This window comes from Arachis hypogaea, chromosome 15, assembly GCF_003086295.3.
Source record: "Arachis hypogaea cultivar Tifrunner chromosome 15, arahy.Tifrunner.gnm2.J5K5, whole genome shotgun sequence".
Taxonomy (NCBI): domain Eukaryota; kingdom Viridiplantae; phylum Streptophyta; class Magnoliopsida; order Fabales; family Fabaceae; genus Arachis; species Arachis hypogaea.
The window spans coordinates 83670545-83695952 of NC_092050.1; the positions used below are offsets into that span (position 1 = coordinate 83670545).

General features: G+C 36.4%; 1 non-coding gene across 1 annotated transcript; it reads left to right on the forward strand.

The window, feature by feature from the left end:
• Window positions 1–18350: 18350 nt before the first annotated feature.
• On the forward strand, window positions 18351–18458 carry LOC112753060 (small nucleolar RNA R71). The gene has a single exon (XR_003177461.1). It is a non-coding gene; the product is annotated as a small nucleolar RNA R71 (small nucleolar RNA).
• Window positions 18459–25408: the final 6950 nt, after the last annotated feature.

Genomic DNA, 25408 nt, shown 5'->3' on the forward strand with positions numbered 1-25408 from the left:
ATTTTTGAAAATCACTAACTCTTTTTCAAAATAATTTTCGAAAATTATCCCTCCCCCATCTAATTCTATTTATTCATTCATATCCTAACATCTCATTTCACCTCTCTTCCATCCTCACAGTTGTGTTTCTTCCATTATATTACATTCTTTATCTCCCCCTCTTCTTCTACTCACACAGGAATCCCTATACTGTGGTATAAAGGATCTCCATTATTATTATTATTTTTCTTTGCCCTCTTCTATGTCATATGAGCAGGAGCAAGGATAAGAACATTCTTGGGGAAGCAGATCCAGAACCTGAAAGGACTCTGAAGAGAAAATTAAGAGAAGCTAAATTACAAAAATCCAGAGAAAACCTTTCAGAAATTTTTGAACAAGCAGAGGAGATGGCAGCCGAAAATAATAATAATGTAAGGAAGATGCTTGGTGACTTTACTGCACCTAATTCCAATTTACATGGAAGAAGCATCTCCATTCCTGCCATTGGAGCAAACAACTTTGAGCTGAAACCTCAGTTAGTTTCTCTGATGCAGCAGAACTGCAAGTTTCATGGACTTCCATCTGAAGATCCTTTTCAGTTCTTAACTGAATTCTTGCAGATATGTGATACTGTTAAGACTAATGGAGTAGATCCTGAAGTCTACAGGCTCATGCTTTTCCCTTTTGCTGTAAGAGATAGAGCTAGATTATGGTTGGATTTTCAACCCAAAGACAGCCTGAACTCTTGGGATAAGCTGGTCACGGCTTTCTTAGCCAAGTACTTTCCTCCTCAAAAGCTGAGCAAGCTTAGAGCGGATGTTCAAACCTTCAGACAGAAAGAAGGTGAATCCCTCTATGAAGCTTAGGAAAGATACAAACAGTTGACCAAAAAGTATCCTTCTGACATGCTTTCAGAATGGACCATCCTGGATATATTCTATGATGGTTTTATCTGAGCTATCAAAGATGTCACTGGACACTTCTGCAGGTGGATCCATTCACCTAAAGAAAACGCCTGCAGAAGCTCAAGAACTCATTGACATGGTTGCTAATAACCAGTTCATGTACACTTCTGAAAGGAATCATGTGAGTAATGGGACGCCTATGAAGAAGGGAGTTCTTGAAGTTGATACTCTGAATGCCATATTGGCTCAGAATAAAATATTGACTCAGCAAGTCAATATGATCTCTCAGAGTCTGCATGGAATGCAAGCTGCATCCAACAGTACTCAAGAGGCTTCTTATGAAGAAGAAGCTTATGATCCTGAGAACCCTGCAATAGCAGAGGTGAATTACTTAGGTGAACCTTATGGAAACACCTATAACTCATCATGGAGAAATCATCCAAATTTCTCATGGAAGGATCAAAAGCCTCAAAAAGGCTTTAATAATGGTGGAAGAAACAGGTTTAGCAATAGCAAGCCTTTTCCATCATCCACTCAGCAACAGACAGAGAACACTGAACAAAATGCTTCTAATTTAGCAAATCTAGTCTCTGATCTATCCAAGGCCACTGTGAGTTTCATGAATGAAACAAGGTCTTCCATTAGAAATCTGGAAGCACAAGTGGGCCAGCTGAGTAAAAGGATCACTGAAATCCCTCCTAGTACTCTCCCAAGCAATATAGAAGAGAATCCAAAAGGAGAGTGCAAGGCCATTGACATAAGCGCCATGGCCGAACCTGTAAGGGAAGGAGAGGACGTGAATTCCAAGGAGGAAGACCTCCTGGGACGTCTAGTGATCAATAAGGAGCTTCCCTCTGAGGAACCAAAGGACTCTGAGGCTCATCTAGAGACCATAGAGATTCCATTGAACCTCCTTATGCCCTTCATGAGCTCTGATGAGTATTCCTCTTCTGAAGAGAATGAGGATGTTACTGAAGAGCAAACTGCCAAGTTTCTTGGTGCAATCATGAAGCTGAATGCCAAATTATTTGGCATTGATGCTTGGGAAGTTGAACCTCCCTTGTTCATCAATGAACTAAGTGATCTGGATCAACTGACATTGCCTCAGAAGAGACAGGATCCTGGAAAGTTCATAATACCCTGTACCATAGGCACCATGATCTTTAAGGCTCTGTGTGACCTTGGTTCAGGAATAAACCTCATGCCCCTCTCTGTAATAGAGAAACTGGGAATCTATGGGGTGCAAGCTGCTAAAATCTCACTAGAGATGGCAGACAGCTCAAGAAAACAGGCTTATGGACAAGTAGAGGATGTATTAGTAAAGGTTGAGGGCCTTTACATCCCTGCTGATTTCATAATCCTGGATACTGGAAAGGAAGAGGATGAATCCATCATCCTAGGAAGACCTTTCCTGGCCACAGCAAGAGCTGTGATTGATGTTGACAGAGGTGAAATAGTCCTTCAATAGAATGAGAACTCCCTTGTGTTTAAAACTCAAGGATCTCCCTCTGCAACCATGGAGAGGAAGCAGAAAAAGCTTCTCTCAAAGCAGAGTCAACCAGATCCCCCACAGTCAAACTCTAAGTTTGGTGTTGGGAGGCCACAACCAAACTCTAAGTTTGGTGTTGAACTCCCATATCCAAACTCTAAGTTTGGTGTTGGAGAGTCTCAACAAAGCTCTGCACATCTGTGAGGCTCCATGAGAGCCCACTGTCAAGCTATTGACATTAAAGAAGCGCTTGTTGGGAGGCAACCCAATGTTTATCTAATTCTTATTTTTATTGTTTTTCATGTTTTCTTAGGTTCATGATCATGTGGAGTCACGAAATAAACAAAAAATTCAAAAACGGAATCAAAAACAGCAGAAGAAAAATCACACCCTGGAGGAGCATCTGTCTGGCGTTCAAACGCCAGAACAGAGCATAGTTCTGGCGCTGAACGCCCAGAATGGGAGCATCCTGGCGCTGAACGCCCAGAACAAGCATGGTTCTGGCGTTCAACGCCAGAAATGGCAGCAAATGGGCGTTGAACGCCCAAAATGGGCACCAACCTGGCGCTGAACGCCCAGAGTTGTGTGCAAGGGCATTTTGCATGCCTAAATTGGTGCAGGGATGTAAATGCCTTGACACCTCAAGATCTGTGGACCTCACAGGATCACCTCAGGATCTGTGGACCCCACAGGATCCCCACCTACCTCCACTCACTCTCTTCTCTCTTCTCAATCATCCTCTATTCCCAATAAACACTCTTCCCTATTAACTCTTTACCACTCACATCCAAACACCCACTTTCCTTCAAAATTCAACATCTCTTTCCCACCCAATCCCACCCATATGGCCGAATACACATCTCCCTCCATCTCCTCCATATCTTCTTCTTATTCTTCTATTCTTTCTTCTTTTGCTCGAGGGAGAGCAACATTCTAAGTTTGGTGTGGTAAAAAGCATAGCTTTTTGTTTTTTTCCATAACCATTGATGGCATCTAAGGCCAGAGAAGCCTCTAGAAAGAGGAAAGGGAAGACAAAAGCTTCCATCAAGGGTCTATAGCTCAGTGGTAGAACATTTGACTGCAAATCAAGAGATCCCTGAGATACCTCAGGAGATACATTTTCCTCCACACAATTATTGGAAGCAACTAAGGGTGGAACATCAAGAGCACTCCATCATCCTTCATGAAATCAGAGAAGATCTAAAAGCAATGAAGGAGGAGCAGCAAAGACAAGGAAGAGACATAGAAGAGCTCAAGGACATCACTAAGGTGGATTCATTCCTTGTTCTTAACTCTTCTGCTTTTCGTTTTCTATGTTATGTGCTTATCTATGTTTGTGTCTTCATTACATGATCATTAGTAGTTAGTAAATTTGTCTTAAAGTTATAAATGTCCTATGAATCCATCACCTCTCTTAAATGAAAAATGTTTTAATTCAAAAGAACAAGAAGTACATGAGTTTTGAATTTATCCTTGAACTTAGTTTAATTATATTGATGTGGTGACAATGCTTCTTGTTTTCTGAATGTATGCTTGAACAGTGCATATGTCTTTTGAAGTTGTTGTTTAAGAATGTTAAATATGTTGGCTCTTGAAAGAATGATGACTAGGAGACATGTTATTTGATAATCTGAAAAATCATAAAAATGATTCTTGAAGCAAGAAAAAGCAGCAAAGAACAAAGCTTGCAGAAAAAAATAGAAAAAAAAATAGAAAGAAAAAGAAAAAGCAAGCAGAAAAAGCCAAAGCTCTTAAAACCAAGAGGCAAGAGCAAAAAGCCAATAACCCTTAAAACCAAAAGGCAAGGGCAATTAAAAAGGATCCCAAGGCTTTGAGCATCAGTGGATAGGAGGGCCTAAAGGAATAAAATCCTGGTCTAAGCGGCTAAACCAAGCTGTCCCTAACCATGTGCTTGTGGCGTGTAGGTGTCAAGTGAAAACTTGAGACTGAGCGGTTAAAGTCAAGGTCCAAAGCAAAAAAAGAGTGTGCTTAAGAACCCTGGACACCTCTAATTGGGGACTTTAGCAAAGCTGAGTCACAATCTGAAAAGGTTCACCCAATTATGTGTCTGTGGCATTTATGTATGCGGTGGTAATACTGGAAAAAAAAGTGCTTAGGGCCACGGCCAAGACTCATAAAATAGCTGTGTTCAAGAATCATCATACTGAACTAGGAGAATCAATAACACTATCTGAACTCTGAGTTCCTATAGATGCCAATCATTCTGAACCTCAATGGATAAAGTGAGATGCCAAAACTATTCAAGAGGCAAAAAGCTATAAGTCCCGCTCATATGATTGAAGCTCTGTTTCATTGATAGTTTGGAATTTATAGTATATTCTATTCTTTTTATCCTATTTTGATTTTCAGTTGCTTGGGGACAAGCAACAATTTAAGTTTGGTGTTGTGATGAGCGGATAATTTATACGCTTTTTGACATTGTTTTTAGTATGTTTTTAGTAGGATCTAGTTACTTTTAGGGATGTTTTTAATAGATTTTGTGTTAAATTCACATTTCTGGACTTTACTATGAGTTTGTGTGTTTTTCTGTGATTTCAGGTATTTTCTGGCTGAAATTGAGGGACTTGAGCAAAAATCAGATTCAGAGGTTGAAAAAGGACTGCTGATGCTGTTGGATTCTGACCTCCCTTCACTCAAAGTGGATTTTCTGGAGCTACAGAACTCGAAATGGCGCGCTTCCAATTGCGTTAGAAAGTAGACATCCAGGGCTTTCCAGAAATATATAATAGTCCATACTTTGGCCAAGAATTGACGATGTAAACTGGCGTTCAACGCCAGCTTTCTAACCAAATCTGGCGTCCAGCGCCAGAAAAGGATCCAAAACCAGAGTTGAACGCCCAAACTGGCACAAAAACTGGCGTTCAACTCCACAAATGGCCTCTGCACGTGTAACACTTAAGCTCAGCCCAAACACACACCAAGTGGGCCCCAGAAGTGGATTTATACATCAAATACTTACTCATGTAAACCCTAGTAGCTAGTTTATTATAAATAGGACCTCTTACTATTGTATTAGACATCTTTGGATTACCTTATGATCCTTTGATCACGTTTTAGGGGGCTGGCCATCTCGGCCATGCCTGGACCTTCACTTATGTATTTTCATATGGTAGAGTTTCTACACTCCATAGATTAAGGTGTGGAGCTCTGCTGTTCCTCAAAGATTAATGCAAAGTACTACTGTTTTCTATTCAATTCTTCTTATTTCGCTTCTAAAATATCCATTCGCACCCAAGAATGTGATGAAGGTGATGATTATGTGTGACGCTCATCATCCTTCTCCCTTATGAACGCGTGCCTGACAAACACTTCTGTTCTACATGAATTAAGCTAGAATGAGTATCTCTTAGATCTCCTAACCGGAATCTTCGTGGCGTAAGCTAGAATGATGGCGTCATTCAAGAGAATCCGAAAGGTCTAAACCTTGTCTGTGGTATTCTGAGTAGGATTCAATGATTGAATGACTGTGACGAGCTTCAAACTCGTGATTGTTGGGCGTTAGTGACAGACGCAAAAGGAGGGTGAATCCTATTCTAGCATGATCGGGAACCGACAGATGAATAGCCGTGCCGTGACAGGTGCGTGAGCATATTATTCACTGAGAGGAGGGAATGTAGCCACTGACAACGGTGATGCCCTTGCAGAAAGCCAGCCATGGAAAGGAGTAAGACAGATTGGATGAAGATAGCAGGAAAGCAGAGGTTCAGAGGAACGAAAAGCATCTCCATTCGCTTATCTGAAATTCCTACCAATGATTTACATAAGTATCTCTATCTCTATTTTATTATATCATATTCGAAAACACCATTATCACTTTATATCTGCCTGACTGAGATTTACAAGGTGACCATAGCTTGCTTCATACCAGCAATCTCCGTGGGATTCGACCCTTACTCACGTAAGGTATTACTTGGACGACCCAGTGCACTTGCTGGTTAGTTGTATCGAAGTTGTGACAATTATGAATTAAGATCAAAGCACCAAGCTTTGGATCCATTACCAGGGATTGTTCGAGCCTGGACATCACAATTTCGTGCACCAGGCGGGGAACCTGAGTTATTGATGGCTTCTCATGTTTTGAAGTGAGTATTCATTTTTATAGAATTCGATTTCTGTGTTGGTGCTACTTATTTGCTTGGTTAAATTTGCACTTGATGTTATGCCTAGACAGTAGTTATCTTTCATAAACAAGAATTTGTTGTTGTTAAAAATTGAAATTCAAAAACTACAACAAATCATCAAGGTCCTTGTTTCTTACAATTTTTTAGTATCCAAGTCTCACAAGTCACAAACTTTTAGAATCAATCTCAGAACAAACCACAATTATTTTGAAATATGATACAAAAAAGGCAGATGTGTTTATCTGTAGATAGATATAAAATTTATTGTTCTAATGCTACTGCTAGGATTCAGTGAATATGATTTCTGTTTATTTCTAATATTTGTGTCTAATACACACTGCATAAATAATAGGACACCTATCTCAATCTTAATGAGGGACACAAGCTCTCTTAGTTTAGTAAACATAGCTAAATATGGGGAAGAATACAGGAATGAGAAGGACATGTGTATTAATGTGTTGTTTCATGGGTATGGCCACTATGACATTGGAAACTTTATCAACCGAGAGTTTCCTGGAATCAAATAGATACTGTGATATTGTATCTTATTTATCTGAGATATCAAATCTGCTAAGTCAAAGTGCTTACTACTTTTGATAGGTAACGAGCTATTAGAATGCTTTTAGTTTTGTTCAAGATGAGTAACTGTTACAATTGTTTGGTAAATAATGCTGGGATTGGTTTGGGTGATAAATATCCTATTGGCAGTAAAGTTCAAGCTGTTTGGAGTGAAGATAGGGAATGGTATATTCAGCAATTAATTTCTTTTTCTTTGTCCATTTATTCAGCAATTAGTATGATGATCATATATATTTTAGTATTTCAACTCAGTTTGTGATCTTACTATTTTGGTTTATTTAATTTCTATTTACACTTTTTTTGTGCATCTTTAGAAGAATTTTTTTGTTTAAACTTCTTAGAAGTGCAAGTATTTTTGCAGCAGCCACGCTGGGAATGAACACTGATACAATTGTTATGGCCAAGAGTTTTCTTGATGGTGATGAAGATCAGCATGAAAAAGATATGTTTGAGAAGAATCTGAAGGCGCTTCAGAATATTTTTTAGTCATTATGCCAAGATTAGAAGATTAACGATTTTCTGTTTGTTAAGCTCTTTTTCGGATATAGAGTGCAAACTTTGCATTTTAATTGATATGTGATACAAGTTTCATGTGACTTAAATTATCTTAAGTTATATTTTGATTGTTAATTGCTTCTTAAGATTATGTTTTTGAATTGTGTAAGGATAATTTTTATTGTTTAAAGAAATTATTTAGTATAATTATGTGTTTAATTTTATTTTATACTATTTAACTCATTTAATTAAAAATATAGAATTATATATGTAATATTATTAAATATTATGTTGTATAAAAAATTATTAGAATATTATATACATACAGAAAATTTAAAAAAATTAAAAAAAAAACAATGAGGGACTTAAGGCTACACTTATATAGAGTAGCTATGGTTATACAGAAAATTAAAAAAAAAAAATAAGGGACCTAAGGCTACACTTATATAGAGTAGCTATAGTATACAATGTGGCTACGTTTTACAAGTGATGCAGCAGCGTTGAAAAGTGTAGCCTATTCTGGTAAAAATGGAAGCTGAAAAGCGTAGCCTTTGGTCTTGGACAGCATCACTTGAAAAGCGTACCCTATTCCCAAACGCCAAAAGCGTAGCCCTTGGTGCAGAAAAGCGTAGCCTTTGAGAATAGGCAACGGCCGAATAGGAATCACCCTAAAAAGCGTAGCCGTAGCCCAAAAAGCGTAGCCGTAGCCTAAGGCATCATTTTTTTTCATTTTTGGCTACACTTTTCAAGTGTACCAGAATGGGTGTTTTTCTTGTAGTGGAAATTAAAGAACGGGTCCACCTTAGTGATGGCGGCTAGTTCTTCCTCTTAAAGATCTTATGGAGTGCTTTAGCTCCTCTATGTCTCTTCCTTGCCTTTGTTGTTCCTCCCTTATGGCTCTTTGGTCCTCTCTAATTTCATTGAGGATAATGGAGTGCTCTTGGTGCTCCATCCTTAGTTGCCCCATGTTGGAACTCAGTTCTCCTAAGGAGGTGTTGATTTGTTCCCAATAGTTTTTTGGAGGAAAGTGCATCCCTTGAGGTATCTCAGGGATTTCTTGATGAGGAATTTCCTCATACTCTTGTTGAGATCCATGAGTGGGCTCTCTTGTTTGCTCCATCCTTTTCTTAGTGATGGGCTTGTCCTCTTCAATGAGGGTGTCTTCCTCTATGACAATTCCAGCTGAATTGCATAGGGTACAAATGAGATGAGGGAAGGTTAACCTTGTCAAAGTAGAGGGCTTGTCCGCCACTTTGTAGAGTTCTAGGGATATGATCTCATGAACTTTTACTTCCTCTCCAATCATGATACTATGGATCATGATAGCCCGGTCCACAGTAACTTCAGACCGGTTGCTAGTAGAAATGATAGAGCGTTGGATGAACTCTAACCATCTCCTAGCCACGGGTTTGAGGTCAAGACTTCTTAATTGAACCGGCTTGCCTCTTGAGTCTCTCTTCCATTGAGCTCCTTCCATATAGATGTCCATGAGGACTTGGTCCAACCTTTGATCAAAGTTGACCCTTCTAGTGAAAGGATGAGGATCTCTTCTCATCATTGGCAAGTTAAATGCCAACCTTATATTTTCCAGACTAAAATCCAAGTAATTCCCCCGAACCATTGTGAGCCAATTCTTTGGGTTTGGGTTCATACTTTGGTCATGGTTCCTAGTGATCCATGCATTAGCATAGAACTCTTGAACGATTAAGATTCTGACTTGTTGGATTCGGTTGGTGAGAGTTTTCCAACCTCTTCTTTGAATCTCATGTCGGATCTCCAGATATTCACACTTTTTGAGCTTGAAGGGGGCCTCGAGGATCACCTTTTTCTTGGCCACAACTTTATAGAAGTGGTCTTGATGGACCTTTGAGATGAATCTCTCCATCTCCCATGACTCGGAGGTGGAAGCAATTGCCTTCCCTTTCCTCTTTCTAGAGGTTTCTTCGGCCTTAGGTACCATTGATGGTTATGGAAAAATGAAAAGCAAGGCTTTTTCCATACCAAACTTAAAAGGTTTGCACGTCCTCGAGCAAAAGAAGAAAGAAAGGAGTAGAAGAAGAAGAAATTATGGAGATAGAGGGGGGGTGATGGTTTCGGCCAAGTGGGGAAGAAGTGTTTATGAGGTGTGAAAGTGAAGTTAGTGAGGAGGGTATTTATAGGGTAGGAAAGAGAGGGAATCCGTGTGAGATTGGGTGGATTTGGGAGGGAAATAGTTTGAATTTGAATGGTGAGGTAGGTGAGGTTTATGATGGATGGATGTGAGTGGTGAAGAGAATATGGGGAAAAGGGTAAGATTTGATAGGTGAAGGGTATTTGGGGAAGAGTGTTATGGAAAGGTGTGAAGAGGAGAGAAGAAGAGGTGGGGTAGGTGGGGATCCTGTGGGGTCCACAGATCCTGAGGTGTCAAGGAATTCTGCTCCCTGCACCAATCTGGCGTTTAAACGCCCACTGTGTGCCAATCTTGGTGTTTAACGACAGCTCTGCTACCTTTCCTGGCGTTAAACGCCAGACACCCATTTCTAGCGTTAAACGCCCAGAGTGCTGCCCATTCTGGCATTTAACGCCCAGAATGCTGCCAGGCTGGGCCTTAAACGCCTATTCTGCTATCCTTACTGGCATTTAAACGCCAGTAAGTCTGTCCTCCAGGGTGTGCTATTTTTTATTCTATTTTTCATTTTGCTTTAATTCTGCAGCTATTTTTATGACTAAAGATGATCATCAACCTAAAGAAAACATAAAATAACAATGGAAAATAAATAAATATAATTAAATAACATTGGGTTGCCTCCCAACAAGCGCTTCTTTAATGTCAATAGATTGACAGTGAGTTCTTTAGAGAGCTTCACAGAGACTCAGAGCTTGATGATGGCCTCCCAACACCAAACTTAGAAGTTGAGTGTGGGGGCTCTGTTTGACTCTGTATTGAGAGAAACTTTTCATGCTTCCTCTCCATGGTTACAAGAGAAGATCCTTGAGCCTTAAACACAAGGTAGTCCTCATTCAATTGAAAGACTAACTCTCTTCCGTCAACATCAATAACAGCTTTTGCTGTGGCTAAGAAGGGTCTTCCAAGGATGATGGATTCATCTTTATCCTTCCCAGTGTCTAGGATTATGAAGTCAGCAGGGATGTAAAAGCCTTCAACCTTTACTAAGACATCCTCTACAAGTCCATAAGCCTGTTTCCTTGAATTGTCTGCCATTTCTAGTAAGATTCTTGCAGCTTGTACCTCAAAGATCCCTAATTTCTCCATTACAGAGTGTGGCATGAGGTTTATAGTTGAACCAAGGTCACACAGAGCCTTCTTAAAGGTCATGGTGCCTATGATGCAAGGTATTAAGAACTTTCCGGGATCCGGTTTCTTCTGAGGTAATTTCTGATGAACCAAAGCATTCAGTTCATTGATGAGCAATGGAGGTTCATCCTCCCAAGTCTCATTACCAAATAACTTGGTATTCAGCTTCATGATTGCTTCTACATACTGAGCAACTTGCTCTTCAATAATATCTTCATCCTCTTCAGAGGAAGAATACTCATCAGAGCTCATGAATGGCAACAGTAAGTTCAGTGGAATCTCTATGGTCTCTGTATGAGCCTCAGATTCCTTTGGTTCCTTAATTGGGAACTCCTTAGTGGCCAGTGAACGTCCATTGAGGTTTTCCTTAGTAGAAATCACTGCCTTTCCCTCCTCTACGGGTTCGGCCATGTTGGACGTATTTATGGCCTTGCACTCTCTTTTTGGATTCTCATCTGTATTGCTTGGGAGAGTACTAAGAGGGATTTTAGTTACACTTTTACTCAGTTGACCCACTTGTGCCTCCAAATTTCTGATGGAGGACCTTATTTCAGTCATGAAACTGTGAGTGGTCTTGGATAGATCAGAGACTATGGTTGCTAAGTCAGAGAGGCTCTGCTTAGAATTTTCTGTCTGTTGCTCAGAAGATGATGGAAAAGGCTTGCTATTGCCAAACCTATTTCTCCCACTATTATTATTATTGAAGCCTTGATTAGGCTTCTGTTGATCCTTCCATGAGAAATTAGGATGATTCCTCCATGAAGGATTATAGGTGTTTCCATAGGATTCTCCCATCTAATTCACCTCTTCCATTGCGGGATTCTTAGGGTCATAAGCTTCTTCTTCAGAGGAAGCTTCTTTAGAACTGCCGGATGCAGCTTGCATTCCAGTCATACTCTGAGAAATCATATTGACTTGCTGAGTTAATATTTTGTTCTGAGCAAATATGGCATTCAGAGTATCAATCTCAAGAACTCTTTTCTTCTGAGTTGTCCCATTATTCATAGGATTTCTTTCAGAAGTGTACATGAATTGGTTATTTACAACCATTTCAATGAGTTCTTGGGCTTCTGCAGGCGTCTTCTTCAGATGAAGATATCCACCAGCAGAATGATCCAATGACATCTTGGACAATTCAGATAGACCATCATAGAATATAGATAAGATGCTCCATTCTGAAAGCATGTCAGAAGGACACCTTCTGATCAGTTGCTTGTATCTTTCCCAAGCTTCATAGAGGGATTCACCTTCCTTCTGTCTGAAGGTTTGGACTTCCACTCTAAGCTTGCCCAACTTTTGAGGTGGAAAGAATTTAGCCAAGAAGGCATTGACCAACTTTTCCCAAGAGTTCAGGCTTTCTTTAGGTTGTAAGTCTAACCATGTTCTAGCTCTGTCTCTTACAGCAAAGGGGAAAAGCATAAGTCTGTAGACCTCAGGATTAACCCCATTGGTCTTAACAGTGTCACAGATTTGCAAGAATTCAGCTAAGAACTGATGAGGATCTTCCAATGGAAGTCCATGAAACTTGCAATTCTGCTGCATTAGAGAAGCTAATTGAGGCTTAAGCACAAAGTTTGTACTTCAATTGCAGGAATTGAGATGCTTCTTCCATTGAAGTCAGAAGTGGGTACAGTAAAGTCACCAAGGATCTTCCTTGCATCTCCACCATTGTTGTTATTTTTGGCAGCCATCTCTACTTCTTTTTTAAAAATTTCTGTTAGGTCCTCTCCAGAGTTTTGTGCTTTAGCTTCTCTTAGCTTCCTCTTTAGTGTCCTTTTAGGTTCAGGATCAGCTTCAACAAGAATGTTCTTATCCTTGTTCCTGCTCATATGAAAAAAAAAGAGAACAGAGAAGAAGAGGAATCCTCTATGTCATAGTATAGAAATTCCTTTATGTGAGTAGAAGAATAGAAGAAATAGATTGAAGAAGGGAGAAGAAGAATTCGAACACAGAGAGAGGGAGAGGGTTCGAATTATAAGAAGAAGAGAAGTGTTAGTAAATAAATAAATAAATAGAAAGAGATGAGAGAGAGGGAGTATTCGAAAATTAATTCAAAGGAAAAGAAAAATATTTTTGTTTTTATTTTAATTATTAGTTAGAATTCAAATTTAAGAAGGAGAATAAAATAAAATTAGAATTTAAAACAATTAGTTAATTAAAAAGAATTTTGAAAAAGTGGTTAGTGATTTTCGAAAATAAGAGAGAGAAAGGTAGTTAGGTGGTTTTGAAAAAAGATAAGAAATAGTAGGACAAACAAAAAGTCAAGTAATTAATTGAAAAAGATTTGAAAATTAATTTGAAAAGATAAGAAGTTAGAGAAGGATTTTGAAATTAAATTTTGAAAAAGATATGATTGAAATCTATTTTGAAAAAAATTTGAAAAGGAAATTAAAAGATTTGATTTTGAAATTAAAGTTGATTACTTGACTAACAAGAAACTAAAAGATATGATTCTAGAATTTAAAGATTGATCCTTTCTTAATAGGCAAGTAACAACATGAAATTTTTGAATCAAAATATTAAATGTTGGTACTAATTTCGAAAATATGAAATAAAAATAAGAAAAAGATTTTTGAAAATTAATTTTGGAGAATTTTCGAAAAAACAGGAAAGAAAAATGAAAAAGATTTGAAAAGATAGAATTTTTAAATTGAAATTTTCACTTGACTAATAATAAACAACTAATTTTTAAAATTTTTGACCAAATCAATTCAAATTTTCAAAAATTATGAGCAAAATAAGGGAAAGATATTTTTTTTATTTTTGAATTTTTAATGAGGAGAGAGAAAAACAACTATATGACACAAAACATAAGAAATTAAAATCAAAACAACTAATGCATGCAAGAACACTTTGAATGTCAAGATGAACACCAAGAACACTTTGAAGGTCAAGATGAATATCAAGAACATATTTTTGAAAATTTTTAAGAAAAGAAAGACATGAAAGACACCAAACTTAAAAATTTTTAAACTTTAGACACTAATAATTAAAAAATGCACAAGAAAAACAAGAAAAGACAGTAAACAATGAAAAATTAAAGATCAAACAAGAAGGGTCATCAAGAACAACTTGAAGATCAATGAAGAACACAATGCATGAATTTTCAAAAATTTAAGATAATTAAAAAGATGCAATTGACACCAAACTTAAAATTTGACACTAGACTCAAACAAGAAACATAAAAGTTTTGGTTTTTATGATTTTATTAATTTTTTGTATTTTTCGAAAATTATTTTGGAAAAAGAAAATAAAGAGATAAAAAATTTTTAATGAGAATTCCAGGAATCGTGCAATGTTAGTCTAAAGCTTCGGTCCAAAAGAATTAGACATGGCTAGATGGCCAGCCAAGCTTTAAGTGAAAGCTTTGGTCCAAAAAAATTAGACATGGCCAAATAGCCAGCCAAGCTTTAACATAAAACATATAAGCATGTCAATGAGAAGTGGAAGCCTCAGTCCAAAAGATTAGACATGGCTAAGCAGCTAGCCAGGCTTCAACATATCTTATGAAACTCTAGAATTCGTTCTTAAAAATTCTGAAGAACACATTTTTTTTTGAATTTTTTGAAAACTATATATCTTTTTTTTTTGAAAATTTTTATGAATTTTCTGAAAACTAAATATTTTTTTGTAAATTTTTTTTGAAATTAAAAAAAATAAAAATTAAAAGCTTAAACATAAAATGAAAGTACCTAATCTAAGCAACAAGATGAACCGTCAGTTGTCCAAACTCGAACAATCCCCGGCAACGGTGCCAAAAACTTGGTGCACAAAAATTGTGATTCACACTTTTCACATCACCGCTCAACTAACCAGCAAGTGCACTAGTGATGAGCGGATAATTTAAACGCTTTTTGGCATTGTTTTTACATAGTTTTCAATATAATTTAGTTATTTTTAGTATATTTTTATTAGTTTTTAATTAAAATTCACATTTATGGACTTTACTATAAGTTTGTGTGTTTTTCTATGATTTCAGGTAATTTCTGGCTGGAATTGAGGGATTTGAGCAAAAATCAGATTCAGAGGTTGTGGAAGGACTGCAGATGCTGTTGGATTCTGACCTCCCTGCACTCAAAGTGGATTTTCTGGAGCTACAGAACTCCAAATGGTGCGCTCTCAATTGCGTTGGAAAGTAGACATCCAGGGCTTTTCAGAAATATATAATAGTTCATACTTTGATTAAGAATAAATGACGTAAACTGGCATTGAACGCCAGTTCCATGCTGCATTCTGTAGTCAAACGCCAGAAACAGGTTGCAAAGTGGAGTTAAACGCCAGAAACAGGTTACAACCTGGCATTCAACTCCAAGAAAGACCTCTACACATGTAAAGCTCAATGCTCAGCCCAAGCACACACCAAGTGGGCCCCGGAAGTGGATTTCTGCATCATTTACTCATTTCTGTAAACCCTAGTAACTAGTTTAGTATAAATAGGACTATTTACTATCTTTGTAGAGATCTTTGATTAGTTTTTATCCTATCTTAGACTTTCATGGGGGCCGGCCATTCGGCCATGCCTGGACCATTATCACTTATGTATTTTAAAACGGTAGAGTTTCTACACACCATAGATTAAGGTGTGGAGCTCTGCTGTTCCTCATGAATTAATACAAAGTACTACTATTTTTCTATTCAATTCAAGCTTATTCCTATTCTAAGATATCTATTCGTACCCAAGAACATGATGAATGTGATGATTATGTGACGCTCATCATCATTCTCACTTATGAACGCGTGCCTGACAAACACTTCCGTTCTACATGTAAACAAGCTAGAATGAATATCTCTTGGATATCCAATACAGAGGACCAAGTCCGAGATATTAGAATCTTTGTGGTATAAGTTAGAACCCATGGATGGCCATTCTTGAGATCCAGAAAATCTAAACCTTGTCTGTGGTATTTCGAGTAGGATCTGGGAAGGGATGGCTGTGACGAGCTTTAAACTCGCGAGTGCTGGGCGTAGTGACAGACGCAAAAGGATAGTAAATCCTATTCCAGTATGATCGAGAACCGACAGATGATTAGCCATGCAGTGACAGCGCATTTGACCATTTTCACAGAGAGGATGGGATGTAGCCATTGACAACGGTGATGCCCTACATAAAGCTTGCCATGGAAAGGAGTAGGAATGGTTGGATGAAGACAGCAGGAAAGCAGAAGTTCAGAGGAATGAAAGCATCTCTATACGCTTATCTGAAACTCTCACTAATGAATTACATAAGTATCTCTATCCTATTTTAATTATCTTTTAGTACACTATAATCTCTTAATACATTTGAATCCGCCTGACTGAGATTTACAAGGTGACCATAGCTTGCTTCAAGCCGACAATCTCCGTGGGATCGACCCTTACTCACGTAAGGTTTATTACTTAGACGACCCAGTGCACTTGCTGGTCAGCTGTGCGAAGTTGTAACAAAGAATTAAGATTATGAACGTGCGTATAAAGTTTTCAGCGCCGTTACCAAGGAATGGAACTGTCACGATTTCTGCGCACCAACTGGGTTATCCAAGTAATAAACCTTACGTGAGTAAGGGTCAATCCCACGGAGATTGTCGGCTTGAAGCAAGCTATGGTCATCTTGTAAATCTCAGTCAGGTGGATTTAAATGGTTATGGGGTTTTGATAATTAAAATATAAATAAAACATAAAATAAAATAAAGTTACTTATGTAATTCATTGGTGAGAATTTCAGATAAGCGTATGGAGATACTTTGTTGCTTCTGAACCTCTGCTTTCCTATTGCCTTCTTCCAACCATGCGTTACTTCCTTCCATGGCAAGCTGTAAGATCCTCTCAGTGAAAATGGTCCTCTACGGTTTCTGCACGGCTAATCAGCTATCGGATTTCTCGTCTCGGATGAAAAATACCAGTTACAGCTACCGCATGGCTAATCATCTGTCGGTTCCTGCTAGTGTTGGAATAGGATCTATTGATCCTTTTGCACACTGTCACTTGTGCCCAACATTCACAGGTTTGAAGCTCGTCACAGTCATTCCTTCCTCGATCCTACTCGGAGTACCATAGACAAGGTTTAGACTTTCCGGATCCCAGGAATGGCTGCCAATAATTCTAGCCTATACCACGATGATACTAATCTCACGGACTCGGTCTATGTATTAGATATCCAAGAGAGTATACTCCAGCTGTCGTCCAATGACTACGTTGAACATCATGTAGACAGCTTTGTGGTTGTCAAGCACGTGATCTTGGCTAAGCGAATAACGAAAATTGGGTGATTGTCACGGGTCACCCCTTCATTTTGACTTAACTAAAGTAAGTACGAGAGTATATCTTGGAGAAGAAGTAGGCGTGAATTGAATAGAAAAACAATAGTACTTGCATTAATTCATGAAGAACAGCAGAGCTTCACACCTTAATCTATAGGGTGTAGAAACTCCACTGTAGAAAATACATAAGTGAAAAAGGTCTAGGCATGGCTGAATGGCCAGCCCACAAACGTGAACAATCATCTCAAAGATCAAAGTGATCAAAAGATATTCCAAAGATGTAAAATAAATCTCTAAAAGTAGTTTTTATACTAAACTAGTAACCTAGGGTTACAGAAAATGAGTAACTAAGTGCAGATAGTGCAGAAATCCACTTCTAGGGCCCACTTAGTGTGTGCTTTGGCTGAGCATTGAAGCTTTTTCGTGCATAGGCTGTTCCTAGAGTTAAACGGCAGCTTGGGTGCCAGTTTGGGCGTTTAACTCCAATTCTGGTGCCAGTTTGGGTATTTTACGCCAGAAAGTTTTAGGCTGACTATCAACGCCAGTTTGGGCCATCAAATCTCGGACAACGCATGGACTATTATATATTTCTGGAAGGCCCAGGATGTCTACTTTCCAACACAATTAAGAGCGCGGCGATTGGCCTTCTGAAGCTCCAGAAAATTTGCTTCGAGTGCAGGAGGGTCAGAATCCAACAGCATCTGCAGTCCTTTTTCAGCCTCTGAATCAGATTTTTGCTCAAGTCCCTCAATTTCAGCCAGAAAATACCTGAAATCATAGAAAAACACACGAACTCATAGTAAAGTCTAGAAATGTGATTTTTTCATAAAAACTAGTAAAAATATAATAAAAAGTAACTAAAACATACTAAAAACTATGTAAAAATAATGCCAAAAAGGGTATAAATTATCCGCTCATCACGGATGCAGCTTGCATTCCAATTAGATTCTAAGAGATCATATTGACTTGCTGAGTCAATATTTTATTCTGAGCCAATATGGCATTCAGATTATCAATCTCAAGAACTCTTTTCTTCTGAGTAATCCCATTATTCACAGGATTTCTTTAAGAAGTGTACATGAACTGGTTATTTGCAACAATCTCAATGAGTTTCTAGGCTTCTGCATGGGTTTTCTTCAGATGAAGAGATCCACCAGCAGAGTGGTCCAATGACATCTTGGACACTTCAGACAGACCATCATAGAATATACATAAGATGCTCCATTCTGAAAGCATGTCAGAAGGACACCTTCTGATCAATTGCTTGTATCTTTCCCAAGCTTTATAGAGGGATCCACCTTCCTTCTGTCTGAAGGTTTAGATTTCCACTCTAAGCTTGCTCATCCTTTGAGGTGGAAAAAATTTGGCCAAGAAAGCATTGACCAATTTTTCCCAAGAGTTCAGGCTTTCTTTAGGTTGTGAGTCCAACCATATCCTAGCTCTGTCTCTTACAGCAAAGGGGAAAAACAGAAGTCTGTAGACCTCGGGATTAACCCCATTGGTCTTAACAGTGTCACAGATTTACAAGAATTCAGCTAAGAACTGATGAGGATCTTCCAATGGAAGTCCATGAAACTTGCAATTCTGCTGCATTAGAGAAACTAATTAAGGCTTAAGCTCAAAGTTGTTTGCTCCAATTGCAGGAATTGAGATGCTTCTTCCATAGAAGTTGGAAGTTGGTGCAGTAAAGTCACCAAGCATCTTCCTTGCATCTCCACCATTGTTGTTGGGTTCGGCTGCCATGTCTGCTTCTTTTTCGAAATTTTCTGTAAGGTCCTCTCTGGAGTGTTGTACTTTGGCTTCTTTTAGCTTCCTCTTTAGAGTCCTTTCAAGTTCAGGATCAGCTTCAATAAGAATATCCTTATCCTTGTTCCTACTCATATGAAAAAGAAGAGTACAAAGAGAGAATGTGAATCCTCTATGTCATAGTATAGAGATTCCTTTATGTGAGTATAAGAATAGAAGAATAGAAGAATGAGAAAAGAGAGGAGATGAGTAATTCGAACAGAGAGTAAAGAGAGGGGTTCGAATTATGAGTAGAAGAGAAGTGTTAGTAATTAAATAAATAAATAGAAAGAGATGAGAGAGAGAGTATTCGAAAAAATTTTTTAAGTTGAATAAAGGAAAAAATATTTTTGTTTTTATTTTAATTATTTAGTTAGTGTTCGAAAATATTAAAAGAAATAAAATAAAATTATAATTTAAAATAATTAGTTAATTAAAAAGAATTTTGAAAAGTGGTTAGTTGTTTTCGAAAATGAGAACTGAAAAAGTAGTTAGGTGATTTTGAAACAGATAAGAAATAGTAAATTTTTAAAATTAAAACAAACAAATCAAGTAATTAGTTGAAAAGGTTTGAAAGTAAATTTTGAAAAGATAAGAAGTTAGAAAATGATTTTGAAATTAAAATCTTAAAAAGATATTATTGAAATTTATTTTGAAAAAGAATTAAAAAAGAAATTAAAAAGATTTGATTTTTAAAATTTAAAGTTGATGACTTGACTAACAAGAAACTAAAAGATATGATTCTAGAATTTAAAGATTGAACCTTTCTTAACAAGAAAGTAACAAACTTGAAATTTTTGAATCAAAACATTAATTGTTAGCAAGGATTTTCGAAAATATGAAATAAAATTAAGAAAAAGAGATTGAAAAATTAGTTTTAAAAATTTTCGAAAACATTAAAATAAAAATGAAAAAGATTTTGAAAAATTTTAAGAATGAAATTCGAAAATCATAATTAAAAAAATGAAAAAGAATTGATTTTGGAAAAGATTTGAAAAGATAAAGTTTTTAAATTGAAATTTTGACTTGACTAACAAGAAACAACTAAAGAAAAGATTTAAAAATTTTTGACCAAGTCAACTCAAAATTTCGAAAATTATGAGAAGAATAAAGAAAAGATATATATATTTTTTTTTACTTTTGAATTTTTAATGAGGAGAGAGAAAAACAAGAAAATGAAACAAAACATAAAAATTTAAGATCAAAACAAATAATGCATGCAAGACCACTTTGAATGTCAAGATGAACACCAAGAACACTTTGAAGATCATGATGAACATCAAGAACATATTTTTGAAAATTTTTAAGAAAAGAAAGACATGCAAGACACCAAACTTAAGAACTCTTGTACTAGGGGCACTAATAATTCGAAAATGCAGAAGAAAAACAAGAAAAGACACAAAACAAGAAAAATTAAAGATCAAACAAGGAAAATCATCAAGAACTACTTGAAGATCAAAGAAGAACACAATGCATGACTTTTCGAAAACCTAAGCAAAATTAAAAACATGCAGTTGACACCAAACTTAAAATTTGACATTAGACTCAAACAAGAAACACAAATTTTCTTTTTTGGTTTTATGATTTTTTTTAATTTTTAAATTTTTTTGTATTTTTTTCGAAAATAAAAATAAAAAGCTTAAACATAAAATAAAAGTAACCAATCTAAGCAACAAGATGAACCGTCAGTTGTTCAAGCTCGAACAATCCCCGTCAACGGCACCAAAAATTTGGTGCACGGAATTGTGATCACACTTTTCACAACTCTGGTACAACTAACCAGCAAGTGCACTGGGTCGTCCAAGTCGCGAGTAAGGGTCGATCCCACAGAGATTGCTGGCTTGAAGCAAGCTATGGTCATCCTGTAAATCTTTGTTAGGCATATTCAATTGGTTATGAGTTTTGATAATTGAAAGATAAATAAAATGTAAATTAAAATAAAGATTCTTATGTGATTCATTGGTGGGAATTTCAGATAAGCGTTTGGAGATGCTTTGTTGCTTCTGAACCTCTACATTCCTATTGTCTTCATCCAATCATGCGTGCTCCCTTCCATGGCAAGCTGTATGTTGGTGGATCATTGTTGTCAATGGCTACCATCTGTCCTCTCAGTGAAAATGGTCCAGGTACGGTTTCTGTACGGCTAATCAACTGTCAGATCTCTCATCTCGGATGAAAAATACCAGGCACAGCTACCACATGGCTAATCATCTGTTAGTTCTCACTTGTGTCGGAATAGGATCTCTATATCCTTTTGCACAATGTCACTGCGCCCAACATTCGTGAGTTTGAAGCTCGTCACAGTCATCCCGTCCTAGATCCTACTCGGAATACCACAGACAAGGTTTAGACTTTCCGGATCTCAGGAATGCTGCCAATTGTTTCTAGCCTCTACCACGAAGGTTCTAATCTCACGGATTTGAATGCTCTATTGTCAGGATAGGCAAGTAAAATCCATGGATCAGAGATCCAAGAGACTATACTCCGGTTGTCGTCCAATGACTACGTTGAACATCATGTAGACGTCTTGTGGTTGTCAGGCACGCGGATCTTGGCTAAGCGAGTAACGAAGATAGTGGGTCATTGTCACGGGTCACCCCTTCATTCTGACTTAACTGAATTAAGTACGAGAATATATCTTGGAGAAGAAGTAAGCATGAATTGAAAGAGAAACAATAGTACTTGCATTAATTCATGAAGAACAGCAGAGCTCCACACCTTAATCTATGAGGTGTAGAAACTCCACCGTAGAAAATACATAAGAGAAAAAGGTCTAGGCATGGCCGTGTGGCCAGCCTCTAAATGTGAAAAATGGCATAAGATCATTGGAATACAATAGTAAAAAGTGCTATTTCACTACAACAATATATGGCCTTTAGCAACGCCAAATTTTGCAACGCCTTAAAACCGTTTTCTTAGATAGGTTTAGACAACGGTTCATAAAAGTGTTACTGTTGAATTGCATTTTTCATCAATTTCTAGCAACACATTAAAACCGTTCTGTTTGACTATTTACAGAATGGTTTTATAATCGTCACCATGATTTTGCTTTAAGCAACGGTTTTTTATTGTTGTTTAAAGAATTGCACAAAAGAAACGCATTAAAACCGTTGCCAAAATGCTACACTTTAAAACCGTTCCATTAGATGGTCTTAGACAACGATTTTTACAGTGTTGTTATTGAAGTTCATTTTTTCATTATGCTATAGTAACAAAATAAAACCGTTCTCTTTGACTATTTTAAAGAACGGTTTTTCAACCATTACAACAATTATTTATGAAACAACCATTTTCTAATATTATTTAAATAATTATACAAATTAAACAATACTAAAAAAAATTATTTCAGATAATTATATAAATTGAAACTATTTTTTCTATAAATATTGAATTCATAAACTACTCAAAATCTATTGTTATAAATAAATAACAAACATTATTTTAAAAAAATAAAATTGAAATAAGTTTATTATAAATATTATATATTATTATAAATATATAAGAAAAATTATATTTTGAACACATAAATCGAAAATAAATTTATAATAAATATTAGTATAAAGAAATAAAATTAAAATAATTTTAAAATAATATTATATATCTATTATTGATTATTAATTTTTCCCTAATTAATAAAGGAATACAGCAAAGAAACTAAGAAAGCTAAGCCTCCATTCTCTTCGAAACCAAAAAGCGAAGAACGCTCTTCCTCCCTCCAACGTACCGAACCCTAACCCACGCCATCAGAATCAGAGACGCATCACACCACAGCTCTCCATGAAGGCGTAAATCGCACCATCATCGCAAGTCACCAGGAAGCCCCAAATCGAAACTCACCATCGTCGCACCATCATCGTCGCTGCACTGCGTTCTTCCCGAATCATCGCTACCTCCTTCTTGCCGGCGTCACTGAGTCTCTCCTCTCCGCGGCGTCGCTACTTCTCCCCTCTCTGAGGCTTCACTGCTTCTCCACGGCGTCCTTGCTTCTCCCATGTTCTTCTTCTGCTTCGCTGCTTCTACCTTGCTGCTTCTGCTTCACTGTCTTGGCTGATTGTGGATTGTGCTTTGCTGCTGCTGCTGGTTCGCTGCTTTGGCCGTTTGTGGGTTGTCATCTGTGGTAAGTGGTCTTTTTCTCTGATTTTCTATTGCTTAGTTAGGGCTTGATTGGCTGTTGGTTCTTTTTGTTGGCTGTGGAAAGTGGTGATGTTTGTGAACATGAGCAAGATGAGGGTTGAATGTTGACTGAGCTTCTGTTCTGGTTTGAATTTGGACTGCGTACTTGTGACATGAACCTAGGGCTTAGGTTAGTTTGTTATTTAAGGTAGCAAAACTTTTATTATCTGCGAGTAGTGTGTTCAGTGACATTATGGTTTTGTTTTTCTGCTTTCTGTGAGGTGTTCTATGGTGGATTCTCAATAACTCTTTATTGAGGATTATAGAGTAATTTCTATATCGCTGTTTCTCAATTGTTTATTTTTTATTTTATTTATCTGCTTTGTTTATTTTAGCCTTGTTGTATAATGTTATTATTTTAGTGAGTTGTGGACTGCTTTTCATATTGGTTGGTTTAATCTGGGATAACAGAGGAATTTCATGCTTATTCAAACTATTTGACTTAGAGATCAGCATAAATTCTGCTCTTCTTCCTACATGCCTCAATTAATCAGGATAAATATTTATTATTTTAAATATTTGATGGAAAATGTGATGCTTATAAATGCTCCCCATTCTTGTTTGTTGTAGTGTTTATACTAAACTCGTTACTAGGGATTATAGAAAATAAGTAACTAAGTGCAGATAGTGCAGAAATCCACTTCTGGAACCCACTTGGTGTGTGCTTGGGCTGAGCATAGAGCTCTACACGTGCATAGGCTTTTTCTAGAGTTAAACACCAGCTTGGATGCCATTTTGGGCGTTTAACTCCAGTTCTGGTGCCAGTTCCGGCGTTTTACGCCAGAAAAGCGTCTCTGGCTGGCGTTTAAACGCCTATTTGGGCCATCAAATCTCGGGAAAAGTATGGACTATTATACATTTCTGGAAAGCCCAAGATGTCCACTTTCCAACGCAATTGAGAGCGCGCCAATTGGACTTCTATAGCGCCAATTGTCCTTTCTCAGCCTCTGAATCAGACTTTTGCTCATGTCCCTCAATTTAAGCCAGAAAATACCTGAAATTACAGAAAAACACACAAACTCATAGTAAAGTATAGAAATGTGATTTTTGCATAAAAACTAATAAAAATATAATAAAAAGTAACTAAAACATACTAAAAACTACATAAAAACAATGCCAAAAAGCATATAAATTATCCGCTCAACATTTTTCTTCTTATTTTGATCTTAAAATTTTTAAGTTTGATGTCTTTTGGTATTTTTCTTTTCAATTTTCGAAAATTTAGTGTCTTTGATCTAAAAATTTTATGTTTGGTGTTATTTAGTTGTTTTTCTCTTTATTCATTAAAGTCAAAAAATATCTTTTCTACCTTTATTTTACAATTATTTTCAAAATTTTTTATTTCAAAATCAAAATCATATCTTATCTTAATTTCAAAATCAAATCTTTTTCAAAATCAAATTTCAAATCTTATCTTCTTTTTAAATCTTTTCAAATCTTTTCTTTTAAAATTTGATTCTTTCTTATCTTATCTTTCTTTTAAAATTCAAATTTAAAATCTTTTTAAATTAAAAACTATCTTTTCAATTTGAATTTCAAATCTTTTTAATTTAAATTTTATCCTTTTTAACCTCTTTTCAAAATCTTTATCTTATCTTTTTCTTTAAATTCAAAATTTTTTCTTATCTTGTTTTAAATTCAAATTTTAAAATTCAAATTTCAAAATCTTATCTTATCTTGTTTCAAATTCAAAATTCAATTTCAAAATTTCAAAATTCAAAATTTTCAGATTTCAAATCTTTTCAAATCTTATCTCATCTTGTTTGACTTATTCTTTCAAATCCTAATCTTTCTTTGACTTTTTTTAAATTCAAATTTCAAATTTCAAAAATTTAATTTTCAAAATTTAATATTCAATTTTTAAAATCAAATCTTTTACTTTATCTTCAAATCTTGTTGATTAGTTATTTACTTATCTTATCTTATTCTCTTTTCTACTCTTCTTTCTCTTTTCTCTTTTTCAAAACCTTCTAACTAATTTCTCTCTCTTCTTTTTCAAAAATTCTTACCTCTCTCTCTCTCTCTTCTATTTTTTAAAATCATATACTTCTTTCTCTCTCTTCTTTTTCGAAAACCACCTTTAAAATTCTCAAATCTTTTTAATTAATTAGTTATCTTAAGTTTTCTTTTACTCTTCTTTCTTCTTTTCGAAATTAACAATTAAATAAAATAGAAACAAGAAAAAATAATTTAATTTGCTTTTCTTTTTAATTTCAGAAATTTGAATTCATTCTTTCTCCCTGTACCTCTACTCTTCTTGTCTTCTCAAGACAACTTACTAAAAGTGCTCTATACACTGATATAGAGACACGCATGAACCCGAATGGGGA